The sequence below is a fragment of the Sardina pilchardus genome, chromosome 23, assembly GCF_963854185.1.
Source record: "Sardina pilchardus chromosome 23, fSarPil1.1, whole genome shotgun sequence".
In the NCBI taxonomy this organism is placed as follows: domain Eukaryota; kingdom Metazoa; phylum Chordata; class Actinopteri; order Clupeiformes; family Clupeidae; genus Sardina; species Sardina pilchardus.
The window spans coordinates 3,587,103-3,588,740 of NC_085016.1; positions in this window are offsets into that span (position 1 = coordinate 3,587,103).

Consider the following 1,638-nt stretch of genomic DNA (forward strand, 5'->3'; position numbering starts at 1 on the left):
TGTTTGTTGCGGGACAGGCAGGATTATCCTTGCGAACATGAACATGAACATGAACATGAAAAGCCTAAAGCAACGTGAATAGCCTAAAGGAATTGAATAGTTCGATGGCTTTGGTCAATAGGCTAGTATGCTATCGATGGTACGTGAATAGCTTGAAGTGTTGTCGATTTGCTCGCCACTAGCTGTTTATTACTATACTGTGGTTATTACAATGGTTAGCAATTAACAGCTAATAGTTAACATTGCTGTTATTTAGCATTGTTGCTTTTTGTAGGAGTTGGGAAGGAGCCTCAGACCTGTGTATGCTGTTTATATATTTCTCAGGTGTGTCATTATTTTCAATGAATTTGTTGTGTTGGATGTTTATACCAGAGAGGGTTAAAGCAGAGCTTTGTTTACTGTGTGGTCCTGGCGTTAGCTATTTTTTCCTCTATGCTAGCTCCCGCTGACTACCGAGCTAACTAAACTAGCCTACTTGTTCTGTTGTTTCATGATGTTTTGGATCTGATGTAAGTTCGCATAATCCAGGCAATACAACACAACAATGCATTTATTTAGCGTCATCTCCCTCCCCCTGCAAGTGCTGACATTGCCCCACCCCTCGCGGCACCTACCCGGGTCTAGCGTGAACACAATTACCCGTATCTCACTCGGACATAAGGCTCATGTGGGAATCGTCCGTGTCGTGCCTCTACCCGGGTAAATATGTCCGGGTAACTTCTAGAAGTCTTGTGGGAAAGAGACTTTAGTCTCAGTCAATTCATAGAATTCATGAGCGTTTATGACTTGTTTATAATGTTTTTGACTTGTTTATGTTTATGACTTGTTTATAATGTTTATGACACATTCATGACAGTGTCATCTCCCTCTTATGTAGATACCGTCAAGTGAAGTGTAACCATATATTCATATTCAGTACCATTTTTTAGCCTTTGCTTTTATAGGGAGGGAAAGTGAAAACCAGCGCCCCAAGTGGTTGCGTTCCTATCGAAGAGCAGCTCCAATGTTAAGTCCCATAGACCAACTTTTCAAAAAAATACTACGCAGCTATACCAGCGATCTTATCCACCATAAATATTTTTCAGTCTGCAAACTGTAATAATCTACTAACTGTGAAAATATCAGACCCTATTTCGCCTTATTTTAATAAAACATAATTGCTCGTTTCATTTCATAAATGGACTACAACTTCAAGTGACGTGACACCCTTCGACGACGTTACTCACCTAGCATGGTTTGTTTATTAGCCTGTTAGCTAGTTGGTTAGTTAGTAGACAATCACACTTACTGCCAGCTCTTGTGTGAGTAGGATCACAACACAAGTTATCCCAACATAAAGGTAATTACCACGCGGTTTACATCGCTCTCTGTTATTACAAAAATATGTAAAGCCAGTTCAGCAAATTGCCGTTTTGATCAGTTGGAGATGAAGCGCCCAAACTGGTGACGTCAAATGCTACTGTAGCTAGCTACTGTAGTTCGTTATCACCATGTTACAAACAAACTCAAAACAATTAAACTGATCCTAGAAAATAAAGTATGACTACTAGAAGCAATAGAGCTGACCTACATGCATAGCATATTGAAGGCATTTAACTAACTTCCCATTGTGGGCCAAGATATATTTTTTCTAAAAGA